At 33.6% G+C, this 12,208-nt stretch overlaps 1 protein-coding gene across 3 annotated transcripts in view; it reads left to right on the top strand.

Annotated features, from left to right (window-relative positions):
* Positions 1-1,636: 1,636 nt before the first annotated feature.
* cdh22 (cadherin 22) overlaps positions 1,637-12,208 on the top strand; it is a 487,421-nt gene continuing 476,849 nt past the window's right edge. For 2 of the 3 annotated variants that reach the window (NM_001443453.1, NM_001443451.1), the window contains 2 exon segments: positions 1,637-1,769; positions 3,556-3,765. The gene's annotated coding sequence lies outside the window, so the exon portion shown is untranslated. 3 annotated transcript variants of the gene reach the window in all.

Here is a 12,208-nt window from a genome sequence, read left to right as displayed (position 1 = left end):
TTTTATTTTGGCTAGAATAAAAGCAGTTATTAATTTTTTAAACTCCATTTTAAGGACAAAATTTTTAGCCCCTTTAAGCTATAGTTTTTTTTGATAGTCTACAGAACAAACTGTTGTTATACAATAACTTGCCTAATTATCCTAACCTGCATAGTTAACCTAATTAACCTAGTTAAGCCTTTAAATGTCACTTTAAGCTGTTTAGAAGTGTTTTAAAAAATATCTAGTCTAATTTTATTTACTGTCATCATGGTAAAGATAAAATAAATCAGTTATTAGAAATTAATTATTAAAACTATTATGTTTAGAAATGTGTTGGAAAACTCTTCTCTCCATTAAACAGAAATTGGGGGAAAAAATAAACAGAGAGTCTAATAATTCAGACTTCAACTGGATATATATATATATATATATATATATATATATATATATATATATATATATATATATATATATATATATATATATATATATATATATATATTGTTGGATAGTGCCAAGCACGTTCCAGGAGCTAAGTTTTTTGCAGTTTTTGTTTTTGCAAATCCGCCAGAGGGCGCTGTGTACACTTTTTGAGATCACAAATTGCTCTCGCGAGTGCCATTTGCGCCAATTGATCTTGCGTAAATCCACCAGAGGCCGCTGTCGACTGACCGACTGACCCTTCCCCAAACCCAACCGACAGTGTTTTCAACAGCAATATCAGAAAAAGCAAAGCCCTCACGGCTGCCTGATTTTTACCACATTTTCAGATTTTAATACAGTATAACCCTGTTATTTACTCATTTATTTTATTTTTTGGCTTTTGTTTTTGTCTTACCCACTTCTGGAACCATTCTTCTTCAGACTTGAACCTCGTCATCGTGGTCAACTCCTCTCTGCGCATCAAGTCTGCTGACATATGCGATGAACTGGTAAAAGCGGACAGTCCATTCGGAGTTAACTGGTCAGCTGGTAAAGGGCTGGCGTCATACTGTCCCGTAGCGTTCGTTTTAAAGGCGAAATGCAGCCATACACTCCCCTGCCTATGTAATTCATGATCTCCAGAAATGCATATGGGGTACACTTTCAGAATGAGCCTGTGTTGCAATAATCGTTTGGGTGAAAGTATTCTGATTGACTTTGAGTTTCACAAAAATGTATTTTATGAAATGTATTGTAACTAAATTAATAACTAGGATATCTTTTTAATCTAATATAAAACTGAGGTGAAATTAAATTAGTCCTGAATAATTTGTATAATAAAACAAATCAGCTGACCAACAACGTTTTCCAATGCACAACTTTTACATTATTATATAAAATAAATTATTATAAAAAAAAAAATATATATATATATATATATATATATATATATATATATATATATATATATATATATATATATATATATATCAGATTTGATAAAAACAAATGCAGCAAATACTTTTGTAATACATTATTTCAGTAAACAAAAGCTATTTGCTAGTTTTATTTAATAATATTAGTATAAAAATAAGCACAGTGCATAGCTTAATATTGGGGAAATACCTCCATTAACTTCTATAATTTCCATAGCTCCTTGCAAAATTAAGGTGTGACGCTTCACATTAATACACTTCATAATTTTGATATCGGATACAAATCGGAAGGAAGCGCTGCGTCTTTGACGCAAGTTCCACCAACAAAGCAGGGAACACATATTTTAATCTCTATATAATAAGAAAATGTTGTCTCTGACATTACGTGGCCGCGTTCAAGTTCAACAGTCCAAAATCTGAGCCATACAGGTAAAAGTTTGCGTCAAGGATGAACAGAATCAGCGGAAACGGAAAGAGAAAGCGATCTGTTATGATTTCAGATACGTGACGCTTCTGTCAGTTCATATTTGCGCTTTATTTTGCTAATGTTTGAGTTTCCCTTGAGGCTGACTGCAATGCAAGGTATTAAAACACGATTTATATATCATTCAGAATTATAAATTGGATATTGAAATGACATACTGATATCCTCGCCGTCAATTTTCATATATTTAGCAGGTAATTGATAGCCTATTAATTCTTAAGGCAGGTCATTTCCGCCAGATTTCGTTAAGGAAAACAAAATCATGCCTTGAAAGGCATTATAAATTAGCAATAAAATAAATTAAGTTTTACTGATTGATTAAACTTAATCGAGTAATTCTGACATTATAAGTCATATTATTTACTTTGTATTAAGTAATTATTTCCAATTTTACGTAACAATTTTAATTTTTATCTCATAAATTTGACTTTTGTCATACTTTTTACTTAGTAAGTGATCATTTTGTCTTCTTAAATCATAATTTCTACGCTGTCAGCAGCAGGGCTTGACATTAACTTTTTTGATCAGCCACTGTGGCTAGTAGATTTCCAACATTAACCACTCGCCATTTTCACCAGCCACACTTTTGTTGTTGGGAAAATATATTTTATATGGATAAATTTGACTTTGACATGCTAAAATTACTTGATTTAGATTTTAGAAAAAGTTATTTGTTATGATTTCATAGAGGCTACGCGACGCTTCTGCAGTTCACTCCTCCCTTCAGGCTGTGATTGCGATGCAAAGTATTAGAACATTATATATAGATATCGTTCAGAATTATAAATTGGAAATTGTAATGACACACTGATATCCTCGCCGTCATTTTTCATAGTTGGTATTTATTTTTAAGGAAGGTCATTTCCGCCAGGTAAGGAAATCAAAACCTGCCTTAAAAGTTGACATTATAAGTTAGCAATTAAATAAATTAAGCCTAATTTAACTAATTAATTAAACTTAATTAGTCATTTCAACATTATAAGTCATAATATTGACGATGATAATTTAGAGTTTTAAGTATAAATTCGACTTTATGTCATACTTTTTACTTAGTAAGTGATCATTTCATCTTCTTAAGTCATGATTTCTAGTTTTTCTGTCATAAATTTGATTAAGTAAGACATCACCCTACTGAAAAAACTGCTTAAACCAGCCTAGGCTGGTTGGCTGGTTTTAGCTGGTCGACCAGGCTAGTTTTAGAGGGGTTTTGGCCATTTCCAGCCTGGTCAGGCTGGGAGATGACCAGCTAAAACCAGCTTGACCAGCTAAAACAAGCTGGTCAAGCTGGTTTTAGCTGGTCATTTTCCAGCCTGACCAGCTAAAACCAGGCTGGAAATGGCCAAAACCCCTCTGAAACCAGCCTGGTCAATCAGCTAAAACCAGCCAACCAGCCTAGGCTGTTTTAAGCTGGCTTTTTCAGCAAGGCAATTTAAGTTGCTAAGTCATAATTTGAACTTTTTAAGTCATGATTTGTTTTCTTTCCTCGCTGGAATGGCTGTTCATGTATTTTAAACCCGAAAACATAAAAAAAAAAATGCTTAATGTTAATGTTTTAGTAGCCATTCCTTAACACGGTTACACAAAATAACATATTTAGGCTAAATCCAAATCAGGTACAAACAAATTAGGACATTGTTAAATTCAATCTCTTGGCCATTCATAATAGTCTCTTCATTGACCTCATGATGGAAGTGTCTCATTAGCAGAGTTATTTGTTTTCTCCTGTTATAGGTTTGCTGAATTTCAAACACCACTTACTTTGAGAGATTACGGACTCCACGGTTTGAACAACAATATACACATGTAATATCCAGAAGCTCTTTCTGTAGTCAGCGTTTCCCCAAGACAAGATATTTAAGGCTTCAGAGAAGAGCGAGGGATGAAATATGACAAGCAAATTCATGCCAGACAATGATGGATGAACGGCATCAGCAAGTGAAGGTATGTTACGGGTAAAACAGGGGCTGTAACTTACTTGTAGCGTTTAGAAATGGAGATGTTTTAGCGCCAGCGGTCTGCCGTTTGAGATAGTTTTACACTAAAATTAGATTCATACATATTGAGGGTGTATAATAGAGACGGGGCTTGTTGTCATTATATTACAACGGCTGCATCTCGATAACTGTGAGCTTCTTGGTAATAATCAAACGTGAAACATGCTAGAGCTAGTCATATTCGCCCAAATGTCATCTGAACAAACAATCTCATATCGAACAATGTTGCTGATTTATTAATGCTGCAGTTCACCCCAAAATGAAAAGTCTGTCATTATTTACTCATCCTCATGGTGTTCCCGGGCTGTAGGCTGTTATTTGTTCCTGGAAAACACAAGAGGTGAAGATTTGCAACGGTAGCTCTTCTTCTGAAAATAAAATTAGATACATTTTAAGCTCAAAGGCCAAAAAGCTGTCCAAATGAGTCTTTCAATTGCTAAATTATTCACTTAAAATATGCTTAATTTTTTTTTATCTCATTTGTGCCTTTGCATGTTCAGAAAGTTGAACCCAAAAACATTTTTATAAATAACCAAATTGTAACTTTTGAACTATCCCCATAATCTGCCATACGTGTCAAATGTTTGATCATTAGATTGTTTGCAAACGAATACATTTTCAGATCTCATTTTCAGAGTTTTTTTTTCCTTAATATTTTTGCATATTCAAACTAGCCGAAACTTTTAAACATCTTTTAAACTGAAGGAAATCAAATATTAATTTAATACAATTAAATATTATTAATTTAAATAATAAACAATATAGTACAGGCTATAATATAAACTGTCCCCCATAATCTGTAATAACTATCAAATGTTCAAACATTAGTTCTTTTATACACACACACACACACACACACACACACACACACACATATATATATATATATATATATATATATATATATATATATATATATATATATATATATATATATATATATATATATATATATATATATATATATATATATATATATATATATATATATTTATATATATATATATATATATATATATATATATATATATATATATATATATATATATATATACGAGCAATATCACACTCATAGCAGTGCGATATGGCTGTATATCGGCACTGGTGGGAGGCGTGCGTTGGCACGAGGCTATTTTTTTTCCAAATCATATTTAGAGGACAGCAGATTTTTTTTCAGCACATTTCTAAACATAATAGTTTTAATAACTCATTACTAATAACTGATTTATTTTATCTTTGCCATGATGACAGTAAATAATATTTGGCTAGATGTTTTTCAAGACACTTCTATACAGCTTAAAGTGACATTAGTTAACTTGGTTAATTAGGTTAACTAGGCAGGTTAGGGTAATTAGGCACGTTATTGTATTACGATGATTTGTTCTGTAGAGTATCAAAAAAACATAGCTTAAAGAGGCTAATAATTTTGACCTCAAAATGGCTTTAAATAAATTTTGAGAACTGAATTAACAAATAAACAGTAGTTTTATTCTAGCCGAAATAAAACAAATAAGACTCTTTCTAGAAGAAAAAACATTATGAGACATACTGTGAAAATGTCCTTGCTCTGTTAAACATCATTTGGGAAATATTTAAAAAAAGAAAAAAAAATCAGAGGGAGGCTAATAATTATGTCTTCAACTGCATACTGCGACGGCTGTCCATTGGATTTTATTACTGTCGCGATGGCAAGCAGTTGCTTTGTTTTTTATTTATTTATTTTAAAAGCACATTAAAGCTGAGATACAACCTGAAAGACGACAATACAACACTTACTATCTCAATCATCAGCACTTTTAATAGTTTATTTTACAGACTTATAATATGCTGTTGTTCTATTGGAGTTTTCATTCCAAAATCACTGCCGCGCCATCTAGTGGCTGTTTACCAAATCGCACTAGAGTGTCGCCTCTTGGTAATTCTATGCTCTTTGTTTAAACCGAAGGTTAGAAATTAAATATTAATAATATAAATAATATAGTACAAACTCTAATGAAAAATATTCTCCATAATCAGCCATAATTGTCAAATGTTCGAACATTAGTTGTATTGTATCTAAATCTTTTTTTTTTTTTTAAATTTTCAGTCAGCCTTTTACTGTCAATTTTCAGATCTAATACGTTTATTTATTGATTTTTAAATTAGTTCTTCTTTTTAGTTAATCTTATATACTTATTATATTTATTTCGGATCTCATAATCTTTATATATTTCTTTATTCAAACTAACTGGATGTTTACTCATTGTTTTTTTTTTCAATCTTTTTAAACATGTTTTAAACAGGAGGTCAGAAATTAAATATTAATTATACATATAATAAATAATATAATATAAACTATTCTCCATAATCTTACATAATTGCCAAATGTTTAAACATTAGTTATTTTGTAAATTCCTAGTGTTTTTTGTATTTTTAAATATCAATCAGCATTTCACTGTCAATTTTCAGATCTCAATTTCTTATTTCAGTTTTTCATTAATATATTTGCATATTTAAACTAACCGGATGTTTACTAAATGTTATTTTTAACCGTTTTAAACATCTTTTTAACAAAGTTAGAAATTAAATATTAATAATTTAAATAATAAATAATATAATACAAACTATAATATAAACTATTCCCTGTAATATGCCATAAACATCAGTTTTTTTCTGCTAAATCCATTTTTTTCAGGGCTTCACTATAAAGAATTTATGAAAGCTGGTAAATGACTGAAAAACTGACAAACTGTTGGATTTGTTATTTTTCAGATGCATTATTAGTATTATTTTTTTAAAAAGTTTACTTTTTTATTCCGCAGTTCACTATCCGTTCACAGTTCTCAGTTTTTTTTTATTTTGATCATATATTTGCATATTCAAACTAACAGGCTGTTTACTCATTTTTTTTCTCCAAGCTTTTCAAAACATATTTTAAATCGAAGGTTAAAAATGAAATATTAATAATATAAATAATAAATAATATAATACAAACTATAATATAAACTATTCCTCATAATCTGCCATGAACACCAGTTTTTCTTTTTTTTTGTAAACCCATTTTTTTTTTGTCATTGTTTATTTGCATTTTCATACACCCCCCCTCCCCCCCCCCCCCCCCCCCAAGTTTTTAAACAGCAGACTTAAGGTTTGAAACAAAATATTGACTACCCCTGAAGCCCACACCAACTGCCCCTGAAGCAGATTTATAGTCAGACACCAAACTCTCAATCAAAATCAATGACCATTAATCTTTTCTTTTGATTCAACAGTTTTCTTTGATCTGGCAGGATTTGCATAGTTATTTGGAATATTCAAACTTTTAAACAGTTTTGAATTGTATCTGGAAAGTGATTGTCTTTTGGTCTTGAAAATGATGTCAGAGTTGTCGCTGTTTAAAGCAGAACTGAAGTAAATTTTGCCATATCAGATGCAAATATGACAAATTACAGATTTGACGACAGAATTTGGAATCAATGATTGAACTGCTAGATTTGTTAGTTTTGAAACATATAATTCTGCATATTCAAGCATTCAAACAGCAGAAGAAGGTTAAAATAAACTATTATTCATCATGATACATGACAGTACTTTGAATTTGTGGTGAATTATAATCTTCCACAATTTCAAACCTCTGAGATTTTTAATTAGATGCAAAAAAAATTGGCTCTTAAACTAAATCAATGACCTTTTTTTTTTCTTTTGAGTCAACAGTTCTCTATGATCTGGCAGAATTTGCATAGTTATTTTAAATATTCAAACTTTTAAACAGTTTTGAATTGTATCTGGAAAGTGATTGTCTTTTGGTTTTGAAAATGATGTCAGAATTGTCGCTGGTTAAAGCAGAACTGAAGTAAATTTTGCCATATCAGATGCAAATATGACAAATTACAGATTTTACGACAGAATTTAGATTTAAAGATTAACTGCTGGATTTGTTAGTTTTGAAATTAATTATTCTGCATATTCAAGCATTCAAACAGCAGAAGAAGGTTAAAATAAAATATTATCATGATACATGACAGTATTTTTAATTTATGGTGAATTATACTCTTCCACAATTTCAAACTTCTAAGATTTTTAATTAGATGTAAAAGAAAATTGCCTCTCAATAAAAATCAGTTACCAATTACAGTTTCCTTTGATTAAATGTTCTCTTTGATCTGGCAGGATTTGCATAGTTATTTTAAATATTCAAACTTTTAAACAGTTTTGAAATGTATCTGGAAAGTGATTGGCTCTTGGTCATGAAAATGATGTCAGAATTGTCGCTGTTTAAAGCAGAACTGAAGTAAATTCTGCCATTTCAGACGCAACTTATAACAAATTACAGATTTTATTTGACAGAATTTAGATTTAAAGATTGAACTGCTGGATTTGTTAGTTTTGAAATAAATTATTGTGGATATTCAAGCATACAAACAGCAGAAGAAGGTTAAAATAAACTATTATTCATCATGATACATGACAGTACTTTGAATTTGTGGTGAATTATAAACTTCCACAATTTCAAACCTCTGAGATTTTTAATTAGATGCTAAAAAAAATGGCTCTTAAACTAAATCAATGACCTTTTTTGTCTTTTGAGTCAACAGTTCTCTATGATCTGAAAGAATTTGCATAGTTGTTTTGAATATTCAAACTTTTAAACAGTTTTGAATTTGATGTGTAAAGCGATTAGCCCTCAGTCATGAAAAATGATGTCAGAGTTGTCGCTGTTTACAGCCGAACTGAAGTAAATTTTGCCATATCAGATTCAACTTATGACAAATTACAGAATTTATATTACAGGATTTAGATTTTTAGATTAACCGCTGGATTTGTTAGTTTTGAAACATATTATTCTGCATATTCAAGCATTCAAACAGCAGAAAAAGGTTAAAATAAAATATTATTCATTATGATACATGACAGTATTTTTAATTTGTGGTGAAATATAATCTTCCACAATTTCAAACTTCTAAGATTTTTAATTAGATGTAAAAGAATATTGTCTCTCAATTAAAACCAGTTACCAATCACCGTTGCCTTTGAGTAAAATGTCCTCTTTGATCTGGCAGGATTTGCAGACAGTTGTTGTTTTGCATATTCAGACTTTTAAACAGTTTTGAAATTGACCTGAAAAGTGATTGGCTGTTGGTCATGACAAATGATGTCAGAATTGTCGCTGTTGAAAGCAGAACTGCAGTAAATGTTGCCGTATCAAATGTAAGCACCAGTGATGCTTTAGTTTAGCTTTTCTAAAAGTGAGTACTCGACTACACAGAGGAAGATTGTGTCAGACAGCATCTCATGGGACTGTTGTTGGTTTTTCTCTCTGTGACGTACAGAAAGCTTTTCACCTTTCACTCAGTGCTGCCTCGGTGGGTTCACTGCTAGGTGAGATATTGATCAAGACCTCCTCAGCGAGGTACTTAACCTTCGACACGCGGTAAATGATGCCACTGCCAGCACTATCTGCTGGCCTTGTTATGCCATGTTGTTTGTGTCGAGGGAGAAAGGAGATGCGCCGTCGCGTCTGTGATGTCCTTCCCCTACCAGTCTCTTTTTGTTTCATGTGACCACTGTAAAAATAAAGGCTTTCACTTGTCCTTTGACTAGGCATGGTCCGGTATATGATAACCTTGGATCAAACAGTATCATGAATACTGCTCTAAAATAGGTTCTTATAAATGTCCGGGTGAAAATAAAACAAGCTTTTTCCCCATTGAACACAATGTGCACTTACCGGCCACTTTATTAGGTACACCTTGCTAGTACCGGGTTGGACCCTCTTTTGCCTTCAGAACTACCCTAATCCTTCGTGGCATGGATTCAACAAGGTGCTGGAAATATTCCATAGATTTTGCTCCATATTGACATGAGAGCATCACACAGTAGCTGCAGATTTGCCGGCTGCACATCCATGATGCGATTCTCCTGTTCCACCACATCCCAAAGGTGCTCTATTGGATTGAGTTCTGGTGACTGTGGAGGCCATTTGAGTACAGGGAACTTGTTATCATGTTCTAGGAATCAGTCTGAGTTGATTTGTGCTTTATGACATGGTGTGTTATCCTGCTGGAAGTAACCATTAGAAGATGGGTAAACTGTGGTCATACGGGATGGACATGGTCAGCAGCAATACTCAAATGGTACTAATGGACCCAAAGTGTGCCAAGAAATATCCCCCACACCACAACACTACCACCATCAGCCTGAAAGGTTGATACAAGGCAGGATGGATCCATGCTTTCATGTTGTTCCATTCTCTGTAAACCCTAGAGAAGGTTGTGCGTGAAAATACCAGTAGATCAGCAGTTTCTGAATTACTCAGACCAGCCCGGCTGGTACCAACAACCATGCCACGTTCAAAGTCACTTAAATCACCTTTATTCCCCATTCTGATGCTGGGTTTGAACAGCAGCAGATCGTCTTGACCATGTCTACATGCCTAAATGAATTAAGTTGCTGCCATGTGATTGGCTGATTAAAAATGTGCACTAACAAGCAGTTGGACAGGCGTACCTAATAAAGTGGCCAGTGAGTTAATATATGAAAATGTAAAATAGTTATGTTTCCTCGTGAGATCAGGCTGGCTGATCAGAAGCTCTTGATATGGATGATCCATTTTTTTGCTGAAGCTACTGTTGCTTTAAAAAAAAGCTAAATAAACAACAATTACATATACTGTAGGAATGGTTTAGCAGAAACTTTTAGTGGCCTTAAAACACTGACTTTTCCAAAAAGCGGTAAACCTTGAAACCGGTTATCATCCCATGCCTAGTCCTTTTGGTTCAATGAGGAATTATAAACTCTTTGTGAATGCCGTAATAGAGTGCATGGTTGCAGGACAGCAGGTAATGTCTTGCGAGAAAATTACCAGTTCACTATTCATTAAATCTCCTTTGAATTTCAAGCACAAGGCTATGCATAACTCAAAGTCGGAGTAAAACACCTGCTGGAAAAATAATTATGGACAATTCCTTTACACTTAGTACTTTAGGAGATATTTCTATAGACTTAGTGTATTCATTTCTATCCCAATTACATTCATTCATTCATTTTCATGTCGGCTTAGTCCCGTTATTAATCCGGGGTCGCCACAGCGGAATGAACCGCCAACTTATCCTGCAAGTTTTTATGCAGCGTATGCCCTTCCAGCCGCAACCCATCTCTGGGAAACATCCACACACACATTCACACACACACACACTCATACACTACGGACAATTTAGCCTACCCAATTCACCTGTACCGCATGTCTTTGGATTGCGAAGGCAGGGAGAACATGCAAACTCCACACAGAAACGCCAACTGAGCCGAGGTTCGAACCAGCGACCTTCTTGCGACAGCACTATCTACTCTGCCACTGCCTCGCCCCTATCCCTTATCAACTGTATAAACTATACAGTTGAAGTGAAAATGATTAGCCCGTCCCTGAATATACTTGTACTACTGTATATCTTTCTGCTTAAGAAGTTGTGACATCAGGAATACTGTGTCCAGGGGCCTCATGTATCAACGCTGCGTACGCACAAAAACTTTGCGTACGCCAGATTTCACGCTCAGAATCGCTCATGTTTGGATTTACTAACAATGAACTGAACGTGGGAATGTGCGCAGCTTCACGGCAGCTTTCTGGCAGGCGTACGCAGATTTTTTGTGCGTGTCTGTTTTATTTCCATTGGCGACTCCTAGAGGCAGTTGTGTTAAATTGCTCTCTACAAAGTGTCTGAGCCTTGCAATGGCGGCTGTATGAGACGGGTTCAGCAGGTATATAAGGTTTCCATACCATACATTTGACCAGCTAAACATTAAAGCACAATTTGCAGCAGTCGCCTGTTTTCCCAATGTAATCTGAGCGATCTACCGCACGCACATTGCTATAAAGACACTATCTGAAGATGAATTTGCATACGTGAATCAGAAACATTTCCATTCAATAAATGTGCAAATAAAATATGATGCTTATTGATATGAACTTATTGATGATTCCTACTAGTCTTTCTCGTGATAAATAGTTGGCAAAATCTGATATGTAGCGGGGGAAAAAACAAGAAAGAGTTCATCGGATGCTGGATTCGAGCCGAGTTCATGCTCGAACGTATCAATTCATGATCACATGCGTCTAACGAGTAGCGCCACTGAGACTGTTAAGTGTCCTTTAACATTTTACAGATATAAACCACACTATTTCTATTTTTTAATGCACTCAGTGCGATGTTCAGACCCAACTGTGTTGACCGCATCAGCTAAAAAGCTCTCCCACTCTATTTTTTTCTTTTGTTGTTAATTCCAGAGAACAAACTTGCAAATAACACCGCTTTTCTCCGGTCTACCTCTGAAAGCAGCACCTCCAATTCACATTCTGTTCAAAGTTTCTCTTTTTGCTTGCTTTTGCCATTGCTTTTTCGTTGGGTTTTTCCATT

Source organism: Danio rerio, chromosome 6, assembly GCF_052040795.2.
Source record: "Danio rerio strain M-AB ecotype USA chromosome 6, GRCz13ab, whole genome shotgun sequence".
NCBI lineage: Eukaryota > Metazoa > Chordata > Actinopteri > Cypriniformes > Danionidae > Danio > Danio rerio.
Note: the sequence above shows the minus strand (reverse complement) of the source record. Positions and strands in the feature narration are given on the sequence as shown.